The sequence below is a fragment of the Tachypleus tridentatus genome, unplaced genomic scaffold, assembly GCF_004210375.1.
Source record: "Tachypleus tridentatus isolate NWPU-2018 unplaced genomic scaffold, ASM421037v1 Hic_cluster_2, whole genome shotgun sequence".
In the NCBI taxonomy this organism is placed as follows: Eukaryota; Metazoa; Arthropoda; class Merostomata; order Xiphosura; family Limulidae; genus Tachypleus; species Tachypleus tridentatus.
Window position 1 is genome coordinate 24,127,914 of NW_027467782.1, and position 16,229 is coordinate 24,144,142.

A 16,229-nucleotide genomic window follows, 5' to 3' on the forward strand; every position below is an offset into this window, starting at 1 on the left:
CACATGAAAGTCTTTCTTGTACAAATTATTTCTGTATGTGTTGGAGGAAATATATTGTATCACTAGGTAGAAAACTGGTTAGATGGTAGAAAGCATAGGTGTAATAAATTAATTCAGTGAAACTGGGTTAATGTCACAAGCTCGGTGGTGGGTCTTTTTCTCTTTTGATTTACATCAATGGCGTAGCTACTAGATGACCCTGTTAAAGGGCATTAATTATGACATTCTTTAAATTCTGACGACTACACACACATATAAATTAAATTAAACAGTATCGCATTTGGATAACGTGTGTCTGTACCTATAATCATTTTTCAGCAATATTATCCATAGATAATTTGAGTGAAATAAGATATACATTCCTTCTTTCTGTTGTACTAGTTATTTTAGATCGCGCAGTTAATGTGTTGAACTGCATATTGGTAGGTGCAAAGTTACACTTATAACTCGACCAAACAATACGCTCCTTATTTTCAGTTGTGATCACGTTATAAGAGTACCAGTTTGTTAGATATATACCGCTGTGTCGTTTTAAGTTTAATTTTAAAATGTTATTTAATTTACATTGTGTGAACGTTAAAGTAAACAATAGTTATGGCAAGTTTGATTAAGTAATGGTTTATTAGTCATTTGTCGTGTAGTTCGATTGTTGTGAACTGAGATCAGGTTACTCAAGTATTCTGAATTCTTCTCATTAATGTAATTGATTATTGATGAACCATATATTATCTGGTTCAGTGTAAAAGGTTCTAGGCCTCATTTGGCCTATTGATAAATATGTGTACAAAATGTGATAAGAAGTTAGTGAAAAACAGAGATAGATATTGATGGTGAGTTCAGCCAGAAAGTGTGTATAGTGGTGACTTTTAAAATGTAATAACCGCAGGTTCTATTGTAATAACTACTATTTTAAAACAAATGGACCGTGCGTTGTATATTTATTATTAAACATTTATGACCAACAAGTCACAGTCATCTGTCACAAAAACTCCTGTCCACATATTTATCCGCATACACATCTCACTTGCTCTTAGGAGACTCTAGTAGCTTTGGCGATCCTTGTTTTGTTGTTGCTAGAAAAAATGTGAGACCAAAACTATAACTTAACGTAGCAATTTTGTTTCAGATAACAGTCAAGTACTAATTCAGAGCGTCTTCTCACTCATTTTTCACACGCAATATTTACATGGAGTAGACTTTGATTTCATAGCTTTTAACATAAGGATAAAATGCGTAATACATCAGAATTTATCTCACAGAAACAAATAAACTAACAAAGAAAAAGACTGGATGGTATAAAACACAGTTTCTAATTGTCTGTCAAGAAGTTCAGGTAATTTGGTAAAAACCACTGGAATGTACATCTCACATAGTCACCAAGCGGGGTAATAGTCGAAGGAATATTTCACATATAAACACAACAAAACAGAACCTATTCAGTAGAGTCACCACGTGGGGTAATAGTCGAAGGAATATTTCACATGTAAACACAACAATACACAACCTATTCGGTAGTCATGAGGGGGATAATAGTTAAAGCAGTATTACACATAAACAAACACGTACAATCAAAGAGGAAACACTGGTCATTGAAGATAATCTTGTAGTTTAAGGATAAATCCTCTTTAATCTCCTTTCTTCAACTCTCAGCACAGCTTTTCTTTTGATCGTAGTTTTGTTTTTTTCATTTCGTTCTGGCTTTGTAATTTATTACTTGGTGTAAAAACGTCTGTTAAAAATTGTAAAAATAATAGGTTATCCTTTTCCTTCAGAAAAATATATTATTCTAATGGTCTAGCCTTTTTCCACAAATCTTTATTTCTGACTTCGTTATGGCAGCACTGATCCAAGGTCAGCATGTCATTGTATGATGATGAAACATAAGTGCTTGAACGAGTTTTCATTAAGAAGCTATTTTGTGTTTGTGAAAATACTTTTGTTTGAAGTGCAAAAGATATAAGATATAATTAATGATTAGTTGTCACACTTATAACGGATATGTGGCTCAATATCAGTAATAAATCTTATACTAGTAAAAAATATTTCTAGGTTTAGGCCTAATAATAATTCATCAGCGTTATAGTCGTGGGCAAGCATTTCAATACAGGATGATGCATGGAGTACTGAAACAAGAAAGAAATGAAAGTATGGTGAAAATTGTGTTCAATATGGTTTCGCATGAACAGGTAATGAAGATGGACCTAATGGGTTGTGTGTTGAATATGGAACAGTATTGAGTAACAGTAGTTTGCATCCAACTAAGTTAAAACGGCATCTAGAAGCCAAACAGTTCCAATTAAAAATCCAACTTCCTAGTATTTCAAAAGAAAGTGTTTGCAATTAAATACAAGTAAAGCTACATATCATTCGTTTGTCCATCAGGACAACAGAGTTTCTCTTATTGCTTCATGTCTTGTTAATTACCGTATTGAAAAGCAAATGAAACTCATACAATTGCTGAAAATTCGATAAAATCATGTGCAAAAGATTTGGTAGAGTGCACGATTGATGAGAAATTTCTTAAAACATTAACTCTGTGCCCCTTTCTGACAACTCGTTTTCTCGAAAAATCAAAGATATGTCAGCAAATTACTTAACGGAGTTAATAAGGCGAGTAAAAGCGAGACCAACTTTTTCGCTTCAGGTGGATGAATCAACAGATGTCGCAGGTTATGCGATGCTGCTTGTGTTTGTTCGCTATATTCATGAAGCTAATTTTGAAAAAGACATGCTAATTGCAAACTTTTGCCTACTCAAACAACAGGCGAAGAAATATTTAAACTGATCGATATATTTATGGAAGAACATGATATTCAATGGCAGCTTTGATCAAGTATTTGCAATAATGGGGCTGCAGCTATGATTGGAAAATTTTCATGCACAGTGGCACACATAAAAAAGGAAAACGCTGACATCCAGAGTATCCACTGCTGTCTTCATAGTCATGTACTTGCAACGAAACGAATGCCAGAAGACTTGAAAGAGGTATTGGAGATGTCCTAAAATAGTTAATTTTATAAAATGAAGACCGTTCAATGTGAGGATATGGTACGTTTGTATAAAATTTGCAATTTCATACTGAAGTCCGATGGCTTGCTCTGTTTTACGAATTGCGTGAGGAGATAGATTTCTTTTTATTTGAATGCCATTTTGAACTTGCGTACAAATTAAGAGACAAATGCTGGGTGCAGAAAGTGGCTTACCTTTAGGATGTATTTGCTTGTCTAAATGAAATGAATGTTACAATGCATGGTACTAGGGTAACGTACTTGGAGTAAAATGGAAGTGCTTCACCGTAAGCTAAACTTTGGGGTGAATGTATACTTATGGAAGAACTTGACTGCTTCTGAAATCTCAGTTTGTTTTTTTTAATTATGAATGAAATTTCCTCAAGTGAAGATACAAAAGTTTCAGTCTTGCAGCACGTATCTGATTTGTGTACAACTGTTGAGGAGTACTTTCCCTCTAATTAAAAAAAAAAATTATTGTGAATTCAAAATCCCTTTGTTGACTCTGCAAATACCAATGATTGTCTTTGAAAGAGAGAAAACAGCTTTAGAAATTTCAACTGCGTGTGCATGTTTTTCTTATAGCAATGCCATATCGGGCTATCTGCTGAGCCCACCGAGGGAAATCGAACCCCTGATTTTAGCGTTGTAAATTCATAGACTTACCACTGTACTAGCGGGGGACGAAATTTCAACTCTTTACACCCTAAACTCAAAATTTCAGCAGAAAGAAATTACACAATTTTGGATACAAATGGCCATGGAATACATTGAAATGAGTAACAGAGCTTTGAAAATTTTAACGCATTTTTCAACAACATATCTTTGAGAGCAAACATTTTCACTGTATACAGCTACAAAAACCAAATTTAGAAATAGGCTAAATACTGAAGATGATCTACGCTTACAGGTAACAGCCATAACTCCAAATATTGAACTACTTTGTGAACAAAATCGAGCTAGTCGGAGCCACTAATAAATAAATAAGTACACTGTACTTTTACTGATATAACATTTGCAAGCAAAAATTTTTGAACAAGTAAGTAGAAGTAAAATATTTTCTTTAGATAGTGATATTTTTAATAAATTTATATTCTAAAGCTAGTGACCGATTGTTTCTATTTTTAGTGTATTTTTTTATTAATGTCTGAAATGTTTTGTTTTTTTTCTGATGTGATACTCCGCAGGTCTAAACGTTTGGGAATCCCTGTCCTAAGATGTAAATATATATATAAAAGCTTCTGGTACAAGCAATAACATATACAGCATACAAAATTATTACGAAAGTTTTGTTTTTACAAATATTTCAAAAAGTATAGTTTGATTTAGATGAAATTTGTACATATTAACTGTCATATTATCATACAAAAGTTGTGCATTTCTCATCATATTCCACTAACAAATAAGAAAGTTATAAGAGCTTCCTAAAATGTTATGAATTCCACAGTGCCAAATTATTAAGCAAGTCTCTGACAAATGAGTCTAGATAACAAAAATATATGTCTGGTATAGGAAAATATCTGTATATCACATATAAAATAAGAGAAAAAGAGCTTCTGGTATCCTCACCGTTACGCTAAATATACTCGCTCTTTCAGCCTTGGGGGCATTATAATGTGAAGGTCAATCCCACTGTTCGTTGATAAAATAGTAGCCCAAGAGTTGGCGGTGGGTGGTGATGACTAGCTGCCTTCCCTGTAGCCTTACACTGCTAAATTATGGACGGATATCGTAAATAGCCCTCGAGTATCGAAATTCTAAAAACAAACAAACTAAAGACCAAAATGTTTGTGGTATAGACAAAAACATATGTATGCAGCCTTTTGTATAAACAATTATATATATATATTATAACCATAAATGTTTAAGCCATAAACATACATATATATATATATACACAGACACACACATTATAGTCTCTGGTATACAGAAGTTTATTCATATTACCCTCTAGTGGTATAGGGAAGAACACAGATACATATATATATATATACTAGCCACTGATGAATGTGTGTGTGTTTTAACATTCATCCCCCAGCATATGTTAACTGCAATTCGCCCGACAGTATACATGGTTTGTATCAAATACAACAGTCCTGAAACAGGACACACTTTTAAGTTCATATGAATTTTTCGTTTAATAAGTTAAATGGGTCAGTAATTACCTTCTACAAAGCGTAATATTGAATTATCATCTAATGAAGTGATTACAGATTAAATAACAAAAGATGAAAGAGGCACGTTATCTTGTATTGTCTTTTTTATACGATAAACAGTTTTCGTTCGTTCATATGAATTTTTCGTTTAATAAGTTAAATGGGTCAGTTATTACCTTCTACAATGCATAATATTGAATTATCATCTGATAAAGTGATTACAGATTAAATAACAAAAGATGAAAGAGGCACGTTACCTTGTATTGTCTTTTATACGATTAACTGTTTTCGTTCGTCAACAGCTAGTACTGAATAGCAAAGAGTCATACCTGAGTAATAACAAACGGTCATTTTAATTTAAGTAATAACAAAGTCACCTTCTAATATTAGTAATACCAAATTTTTGTGTCTTAATATTAGTAACAACAAATTGTCGTGTCTTAATATAAGTAATAACAAACTGTCATCTCCTAATGTTAAGGTCTGTGAATAGTAAGCTTACCAAGAATTCTGTTTATTTTTCTTGGAAGTTAAGGTTTGTGAAAAAGTGTATGTAGTAGTTATGTTGATTTAATCTGCTACTGGTGATCATTCTGTTTGTGAAATATAGATATGATTTTGTTTTGCTTTTTTTATTTCTGTCGCTGCGAGTGCTCGACATTGAATCATACGATTGTGCTGCTTTACATTACAGCTCACGTACTACCACGTGGTAACATGTACATCTTTCGCGCCTTCACTCACATCCTCAATGGAAATTTCCCTGCTTATCAGTAGCAACCAATGAGAAACTCGGTCGTTACTCCACTAGCGATCCCAGGCAGCAAAATGGGAACTATTGTTAAACACAAAGTGAATGAAAATCTTGAAGTTGAAGAACGTGCCGGTGAGAAAGACTTACCAAGTTTACATGAGTAGACACTCTGAAGACACGTTTTGTTTTGCTCGTTGTAGACAACTTATATTTAACAATTGACAAAATCGGAGACTTCAGTCATTTCTGTTTTTTTTTTTTTTTTTATGTGTACAGTTACTTTGTTTTAGTAAATATAACTGTCTTTCAAAATTTTATCACGTGCTTTATATTGATCGCTGGGCATCAGTCGTTTCGCTCCTGTACAAGTCATAATACTGAACTCGATTTTCAGCACTTTGGGGACCTGGCATGGCCGAGCGCGTAAGGCGTGCGACTCGTAATCCGAGGGTCGCGGGTTTGCGCCTGCGTCGCGCCAAACATGCTCGCCCTTCCAGCCGTGGGGGCGATATAATATGAGACGGTCAATCCCACTTTTCGTTGGTAAAAGAGTAGCCCAAGAGTTGGCGGTGGGTGGTGATGACAAGCTGCCTTCCCTCTAGTCTTACACTGCTAAATTAGGGACGGCTAGCACAGATACCCCTCGAGTAGCTTTGTGCGAAATTCCAAAACAAACAAACTTCAGCATTTTCAGCACTTATTCTCAAAAGAACTAAGAAGTGTTGATACCAGTTTGTTCCATTATTAATTGTATAAGAACTAAGAAGTGTTGATACCAGTTTGTTCCATTATTAATTGTATAAGAACTGAGAAGTATTTATACCAGTTTGTTTCATTATTAACTGTATAAGAACTGAGAAGTATTTATAGAAGTTTGTTTCATTATTAGCTGTATAAGAACTAAGAAGTATTTATACAAGTTTGTTTCATTATTAGCTGTATAAGAACTAAGAAGTATTTATATAAGTTTGTTTCATTATTAGCTGTATAAGAACTAAGAAGTATTTATACAAGTTTGTTTCATTATTAGCTGTATAAGAACTAAGATGTATTTATACAAGTTTGTTTCATTATTAGCTGTATAAGAACTAAGAAGTATTTATACAAGTTTGTTTCATTATTAGCTGTATAAGAACTAAGAAGTATTTATACAAGTTTGTTTCATTATTAGCTGTATAAGAACTAAGAAGTATTTATACAAGTTTGTTTCATTATTAGCTGTATAAGAACTAAGAAGTATTTATACAAGTTTGTTTCATTATTAGCTGTATAAGAACTAAGATGTATTTATACAAGTTTGTTTCATTATTAGCTGTATAAGAACTAAGAAGTATTTATACAAGTTTGTTTCATTATTAGCTGTATAAGAACTAAGAAGTATTTATACAAGTTTGTTTCATTATTAGCTGTATAAGAACTAAGAAGTATTTATACAAATTTGTTTCATTATGAGCTGTATAAGAACTGAAAAGTATTTATACCAGTTTGTTTCATTATTAGCTGTAAAGAACTAAGTGTTTATACTAGTTTGTTTCAATGTTAACAGTATGAAAACAAGAAGTGTTTATACCAGTTTGTTTCATTATTAGCAGTATAAAAAAAAAAAAGTGTTTATACCAGTTTGTTTCATTATTAGCAGTATGAAAACAAGGAGTGTTTATACCAGTTTGTTTCATTATTAGCAGTATCATCGACTTCGGAAATTAGTTATTTTGAAGAGTAACATTAAACAGGTGAGTGACTTTAAGTATTTTGTTTTAACATGTTTTTATATTTTAAATCATAAGTAAACGATTCTCTCTTATCTAATTATTAAAACGTCAGTACTAAATAATTTAACATTTTTCTTTAAAATAAGACGTTTAATAACCATTATTCCACCTTAGAATATTTTAAGTGTCTTGAAATCGATAAATTAGAATATGACTGAAACATCCATGCACCATAGTTAATTTTAAAATGTTTCTTGATGTAATAATTTTAAATACTTAACCAGGGGCTGCTTTTTTAAAATAAAAACGCTTAAATAATATCTTCTCATATTTATAAAAATAAAGTAAAAAAAAGTAACTGTGATCTATTTCAATACGTAAATTTTGTATCAGTTTTGATTTTTGGAAGTTTTGGAACGTTACTTTGTTACAGTTTAGAATGTACTTGTTTGTTTTTTTTGTTGGAATTGTACGTTAGACCATATATCTAGAGTTTGTGTTATACCTGAGATAATGTAGCTAGAGTTACATTGTGATTCTTTCCACAAGATATACTTCATTTTCCCTGTCTATACAGCTTGCTCTTTCAAATGCTTACTTTTATTGATTTATATAAATGTTTTAGATCGCACTGGTATCTATAGCGTAGATTAATTAGATCCTGAACAACTATTTAATAATTAGCACCCTTTATGGTTGTTTATTTCACAGTGACCGAGTTTTGTTTTCCTATTTATTTATTTGTCTTATGAGCAAGGAATAGATATCCTAAGGAAACTGTCATAGTATATGCAATTTCAAACTGTGACTTACAATTTTAAATTGTTTATAGTCCGAAACATACCAAAATATTCTTAAATACTGTTTTTTACGTGACCATCCTCGAATAAAAAAATAATTATTTTGATTTGTATATAATACGTGTTTTTTTTATTGATACATTTTTCACCTCTTCTGATTCGTTAGTCGGCCTGACATAGCCAGATGGTTAAGGCACTCGACTCGTAATCTGAGGGTCGCGAGTTCAAATCCCGGTCGACACCAAACATGCTCGCCCTTTCAGCTGCGGATACGTTATAATGTTACCGTCAATCCCACTATTCATTGTTAAAAGAGTAGCCCAAGAGATGGCGGTGGGTGGTGATGACTAGTTGCTTTCCCTCTAGCCTTACACTGCTAAATTAGTAACGGCTAGCACAGATAGCCCTCGCGTAGCTTTGCGCAAAATTCAAAACAAACAAACAAATGAACAGTTCTTTAGTATCAATAGAGTGTGATGCCTAGGTTCTCGTGCATATCAGATCATATCATTATCGCTGTAAGTATAATAGTATCACGTGCTTCTAATTCTACAATAAATTTGTTTTTCTTCCATTCCACTTATCACATTGGTTTTCTTAGAAATTATTTCGGAAGTTGCTCCACACGTATTCCAATTTCCGGTTTTTAAGTACTTGTGTTCTGAAGATTTAATCCCTGTAAGATAGCTTACTCCTCTTTATTGCGTCTCTACAGAGAAAGTTTCCAACAGGGATATTACTAAGTTCGCCCGATAGAATGTTTATACCCAGACGTAAGTCTACTTTAGCAGATGCAATACCTCTTTGATAAAGAATAAAAATGTGGACAGACATCGCAGGGAATTAGGTAACTGTGTCATGACGCACGTGAGATACATGTAACGACCTGCAGATAGCTAAATTCTAAATCTACAAGTAATTATATTTATTTGCTATTAAGCATACAAAACTACACAGTGGCCAAGCGGATATCGCACCTCGGTTTTCTACGTTATAATCTACCAGACATACCGAAGAGTCACTTGGGGAAAGACAACAGTTAGAACTAATGCATTTATAGACATTTAAAGGTACATTAGAATGTATTTTTGTAAACTAAATTAAAATGTGTGTTTTCTTATAGCAAAATCACATCGGGCGATCTGCTGAGCCCACCGACGGCAATCGAACCCCTGATTTTAGCGTTGTAAATTCGGAGACATACCGCTGTACTTGCGTAGAGCCTAAATTAAAAGAATAGCAATTAAAGAAATTGCACTCCCTCATCCCTTTCCGGGATTTTTAAAACTCAGAAAATCCTTCTAAGATCCATAATCATTCATCACTTCTTGTAGTGTGATGATGATTCTCAGCCATAATGTACTGATGAAATTTGATACAAATTCGATCACACTTCACAAAGTTATTAACCCCAAGTTGCAAAAATACCCTATCTTCCAATTATTAAAAAAAAACCAACAACTTCGAAGTTATCCAGAATCTTGATCTGGATTTTTATGCGATCAAATTTAAGAGGGGCTGTCCCAAACTGATTTGTCAGCTTGTTTTATCTTTCTATTAGTTTTAGAAAAATACAGATACACACACACGGACCCGATTGTAATACCTTCGCCCCAGAAAGAGAAGGGTCAAGGATAACGATCTATAATTATGATATTAATAACATTATTCCTTACTTAATATCGTTAGGATATAATATTTCTAACTATCTTTCTCTAATAATTTTTAATCAAAAAGCATTTTTCCAAAGCTCTTTAAAATCACTTACTAATGAAAATCATGCGAATTAAACGAGTTTTTGTCATAGACAAGAAACTATTAAACTCTGTAGTTAATGGCCTTAAGACACTGAGTACCAAGGGAAAAATCGATAGATTAATCTTGGCCAGCAGTCCTTGGCATTTGACCAGAAATAACTATACAGTCTGACTCTACTAAAATAAACTGGATTAAACTTTTTTACGCGTACTTTATATTGCCCTTGACGACTTTCATGTTTGGTTTTGTTCATAGCTTCTGTAGTCAAATTTATACTTTCGTCATTGACAGTACTGCTTAAAAATTAATAAACTATCACAGATTTAAATCGTGTATTTTTATAACTTAATTAATATTTCTGTTTATAGGTTAGATTGCACATTTTAGCAGCATCTATTTCTATATATTAAAAGATTTATAGCATGTTCCACAAGAATAGTGAACATGTAACACACTGTTAACACGATGTATTATTAAATATTACTAGGTTATAGTATTTTTACAAGATTACTTAACACAGCACATTGTTAACACCGTGTATTATTAGATATGAATAAGGTTTATACTTTGACAAGAATAATTGACGCATAATACACTTTTAACATCATGTATTATCTGATACTAATAAGGCTTACAGTATGTTGCACACAATTACTTAACATACAGTACACTGTTTACGCAATGAATTGTTAAATATTAATAAGAGTGATGTCCATTCTTGACTTTCAACTCTAAGTGTGAGGATGGTTTATTCTACTATAAAATAAACATTTTTATTTTGTATCTCTCTTATATTTGTATCTGAATAATGTATGTATAATCCCCCCCCCCTCTGGGACAGAAGTAAGTCTTTAGACTTACAACGCTAAAATAAGAGGTTCGATTCCACTCGGTGGACACAGCAGATAGCACGATGTAGCTTTGCTATAGGAAAACACATACACACTCCTGTATTGTAAAAGACCAATTTATAACAAAGTAAAAAAAAAAATCTGTTATTGACATAGACGGACTGTCATAGTTTTTATAATTATTATCGCACTGTACTCTGTTGAAGTACGTGAATACCTTAAAGCAGTTATATAAAGTAACCATTATAAATGCAACTTCTCGAAATGTGCATAGATAAATATTTACAGAAAATCGGACTTTATCACTAGAAGGCGCTAATAGTTATCTGAATGATTCGCTGTTAGTTTCGCTCACAGTATTATTGTTGAGTTCAAACAATTTGTGTTGCTTCGAGCAGTTGGTCGATGTTTAGTTCTATCTTGAACTCTTCTCGTGTACTTGTTTGTTTTTGTTTATTGTTTCCACCGTCAGACGGTTTACCTCGAGCATAAAAGTTAACTATTTGGCTTAAAACGCTTTCCTAGACCTTCCTCAGCGTTATCCGTCGGTCTGTCTGATTTCACATGTGTGTACAGTAAATTGTTAACTAGCTGAGTCAGTTTCCACGTGAAAGAAAAGTTCAATGCCACACGTGGCATGAGAACCTTTGTGACGTGAATATCGTTCGTGTGCTGTAGCTCAAAACAGTAAAAAAGGATGTCTTACGTCTTCACTATGAAACCTGAATTCTTTACTAGTATTCTGTATGTTTTTGTTTTAAGTGTCTCAGTTTCTAAAGCTTCTAGTTGTACCATCAACACCTAAAGAAACATCTTATCTCTTAGTAAAATTGTTAAACGACATCTTATACAAATTAAAATGAGTTCCCTCCTTTATAAACCTTCAAACTCAACCTCTTAGTATGTTACAAACCAATCTAACCACTATCAACACTAAATATCAGTTTTCTCCAAGTCTTCATCAAGGATCAGATTAACTACAAAATTCGCTAGCCTCGTCATTACGTTTAAATTCAGATTTATCTTTATCGACCCTAAACGTAGCTTTTCATTTATGAGTTACCTTTACCGTTATCAAAAGTAAGTCACATGTATCCAGTGATATGTTAGAAGTTAGCATTGCTCTTATACGGCCCGGCATGGCCAAGCGTGTTAAGGCGTGCGACTCGTAATCTGAAGGTCGCGCCAAACATGCTCGCCATTTCAGCTGTGGGGCGTTATAATGTGACGGTCAATCCCACTATTTGTTGGTAAAAGAGTAGCCCAAGAGTTGGCGGTGGGTGGTGATGACTAGCTGCCTTCCCTCTAGTCTTACACTGCTAAATTAGGGACGGCTAGCACAGATAGCCCTCTAATAGCTTTGTGCAAAATTCAAAACAAAACAAACAAACAAAGCTCTTACACTTTCAAATATCGGCGCTTGAACTAATACATTAAGAATTGGATTCACCCTTATAAACACTAACTACCACCCCTTTATTGTTAAAATAAAGTATCAACCTCTCTAGTTATTCTCAAAATTCTAAACATAATCATAACACAGCATAAAAAAGTTGTTCAAAATTAGAAATACGTTTGCGGTTTTACCAATCATTTCACATACAAATATTGTTCACTAATGTTTAATTACAAGAATATGACACTGAGGTATAATATCACGAGAGTATACAAAAGTCGTTTGTATTTTATGAATTCATTCCAAGTTAGATCTCTGATTTGATATCGTTAGTTTGTACTTCGCAGGTTTCTTTCTTACCTCACCACCTTTGGTCTTTCCTACGAAGTACTTGTTTATTTTCCATACATTTATAAGACTTCTGTTTCATCATAAAATAACCAGGTTATTTGCGCCATTTAACTGACGTAACATACAATATGAACATACAACTTTCATATTTTCATGATGTTACAAAACACGTCGATTCTAATAAGATTAGTATTACAGGTCGCGCCATCTACTAAATGATATGCATATTTGACAACATTACGCAATCTGTACAATTGCGTGAAGCTCCCGCTGATTTAGAGACAGATCAGAACTATTATGTTAACTGATTAGAAATACTTAGCAATACATCAGGACTGTTATGGTAACTAATTACTCAGTAATAGATCAGGACTATTATGTTAACTGATCAGACTCACAATTGGATAGGTTTGTGTCATTATATTGATCAATCAGACCCTAATAGATAGGATGGGACTATTATATTAACTGATCAGACTCAATAATGAATTAGGTTGTGACATTTATATTAACTAATCAGACTAACTAATGGATAGACTGGACAGGTATCACTAGGTGTCTAGAAGATTTCTAGAACGGACCCATATGTATCTTCAGAAATTTTTGACGTTTCAATTTGTCGATCATGATTTTCAATTTTTATTTTTCAAGACGCCAACTAGGAATTACGGGCACGGTCAAATAGAATCTGGGAACGTGCCTATTTCTACCCATGCCTCTGTTTCGACACCTCACTATGAAAGGAAATAAAAATTTGATCATTATCAATTTAAAACCGACTTCTCTATATCTGGTGATATAGAGGTATATACAGCAGTAACGCATTTACCAGAGATAAACTAGTCTTCAGTGAATCATTAAAAATAGTGTTCAGTTTACAAGTGTTTGAATCTCATCAATTACAAATATATAATTACTGCAATTTTAAAACGCAGTGACAGAAGATGTCATTTACATAAGATACAGCTATGGCTGACCACAGTGACTGTGTCAATACTGATTGGTGCGACAAAGCCAGTACGACCTGTTAGCGTACGTTAAACATCTTGGAAGTATACCGCTTATAATTGCCGTGCAGAGTAGGGTAGCAAATACCAAAGGGTGTTAATTTAGTGTTATCTATTAGGCTAAATGTTAGTTTTAGTTACGTCACACATTTTCGTGATTTTTTGATATTTTTATGTTTTGATAAATATTACACAATGTATATCAGTGGTGTATCTTGGCCGACGGCTGTGAATTATTGCATTATTATTGGCATTAGTTACGTATATTTATAATAATATATAATTCTGCATAAGTAATATTTCTGATAAAACATAGATACCTCTTATGATATTAAGTAACGCCTCCATCAGTATAGTTGTACGTAATTTCTCTGATGATATATATACACATATTTAATATCACCAATACTATGTTAGCATTCTTAAGTACTAACGACAATACAAATGAAACCTATTAAATAATTATTTCTTATAATAATTACGTTTATCTTCATGTAATATTTTTTGTAGTAAATACAATACATTATTATGTTCTTGTTTTTTACAGTTTCAATTTTATTAAAATGTAGAAAATTTGTGACTTTATTCAAGAAATGGCTCCCAAAAATGAAAAATCAGAAATCGTCAGTGTAGAAAAAGGGGTGAAAATATCACAACACCTGATGACCAGTCGGTAAGAAAGTCAGATAAAAAGAACGAACCAGAACGTGGGGAATGGTAAGGAAAACTGGGCTTTATTTTCAGCTGCATAAGCTACGCTGTCAGTCTTGGCAACGTATGGTGATTTCCATACTTGTGTTATGAAAATGGTGGAGGTATGTGTCTTGTGGTTTAATCCAACATAATATACATGAAACCTTTACCTTACTAAATGTTAAATCGATGGTTCTAATGGATTACATGTTGTTGTTTGTTATTTAGGGGCATTTTTGTTTCCCTATCTCATCTGTTTAGTCTTGTGTGCTGTTCCTCTATTCTTCCTGGAAGTGGCCATTGGTCAGTATCTCAGCGTTGGTGGTATCGGGGTCTGGAATTTGATTCCTATCTTTAAAGGTAGCTATTGTTGTTTACTTCTAGTGTCCTTAGTATTTTTCACCTTTTCCGGATATATATAACTCATACTTGTGTCTCAAATATGTCAACAGTTCTTATATTATGTAATCTATACTTTCAGTAGGAATTGGCTTTGCTACAATGACCATCGTTTGTCTCTATAATATCCACCACGTGGTGACAATAGCTTGGACTTTATTCTACTTCGTGTTCTCAATGACGACACAACTGCCTTGGGAATCGTGCGGTAATTATGTTAAATGTATTTCTCTGATTCTAGTCAACTGTTTTAATTACTCATTTGTTTAGGATTAACTGTTATAAGCATACAGACACTGGGGGACACTGAATTAAATTAAGAACAATTTAATTTGATAGTATTTTACATGTGGCCGAGAGTGGCCTTGTGGTTAATGTGCCCTTAGTACTTTACATATGGCCGAGAGTGGCTTTGTGGTTAATGTGCCCTTAGTACTTTACATATGGCCGAGAGTGGCCTTGTTGTTAATTTGCCTAACTGTTAAACCGGAGACTTTTGAGTCACGCAAAGTTATCATAAATCGCATTATACGCTTTTGTACCGTGTGTGTGTTATAAGAGTGACAGTCAGATCCCACTTTTAGAACAAGAATGATGTGTCGAGAATTGTCAGTAGATGATACTACTACTACTTTTCCTCGATTCTGTTATTTAAAAAAAGCCTTTTTATTACTTTGGGTGCAGTACTGAAGCAAAATACACAACATTTCGATTTAATAGCACAGTATACTATAATAATGAACATTTCAACTTGATAGAACCGGTTATTACATAATTACTAATTATGCATTACACTATACTACAGCAATGTTTTGATAACTTTGAACACAATAATTAGGTTTCTAAGCAAAGCCAATCCTGAATACTTTTCTCATATCTTCAGTTTTTCCTGACCTTTCTCCACGTGAGGTGAACAACTGCTTTTGTTTATATATATCAGGTAAGTGATTTTAATCTGTTGAAAAGACAGAAGGTAGTCGTTGTACAGAGCCCATCACATATTCTTTTACCAACGAATATATATAAATGTTATTGTTATTACATTGATATATACATGTTATTGTCATTATATTCAGATTTAAATGTTATTGTTATTATATCAATATTATACTAGTGTTATTATTATTACATTCATATACGATATAAACACTAGTAAATATTAATGTTAGATGTTACAGGTTGTTGGACAGAACCAATGGCATATTCTTTTACCAACGAATAGTGGGATTAACCGTACATTTTAATGTCCCTGACGCTGAAGACAAACACTAACAACCAGGCTGGGCAACAAATAAAACTTCCCATCTAATGAAGCTATAGTTTACGTCTTCAGTGAAAACAGTG